We start from the raw sequence: 430 nt of genomic DNA on the forward strand, positions 1-430 counted from the left end.
GCTAGAGTTAAACTAGCTCTACAAGCTAGTTCAAATAATTTTACACTAGAGTTGAACAAGCTCTACAGGATAGTTCAAATAATTTTACACTAGAGTTGAACTAGTTCTACAATCTAGTTTAATTAATTTTACACTATAGTTGAACTTGCTCTATAGCTAGTGCAAATAATTTTACACTAGAGTTGAACTAGCTCTATGACCTAGTACAAATAATTTTACACTAGAGTTGAACTAGCTCTATGTCGGGGAAACTGATCCACCAACACCTATGGGGACCGGGCCCCTTTCGGTTCGGAGGGGGGCGGAGGCCGCGCAAAGAGCGGATCGAGGCAGTACACGCGAGCAGTTTTACCCAGCTTCGGGCCACACGGATGCGTAAAACCCTACTGCTGCTTGTTTGTGTGTATTGAATTCTTGCTCAGGAGCGATG

This window comes from Triticum dicoccoides, chromosome 3A (assembly GCF_002162155.2).
Source record: "Triticum dicoccoides isolate Atlit2015 ecotype Zavitan chromosome 3A, WEW_v2.0, whole genome shotgun sequence".
Classification (NCBI taxonomy): Eukaryota; Viridiplantae; Streptophyta; class Magnoliopsida; order Poales; family Poaceae; genus Triticum; species Triticum dicoccoides.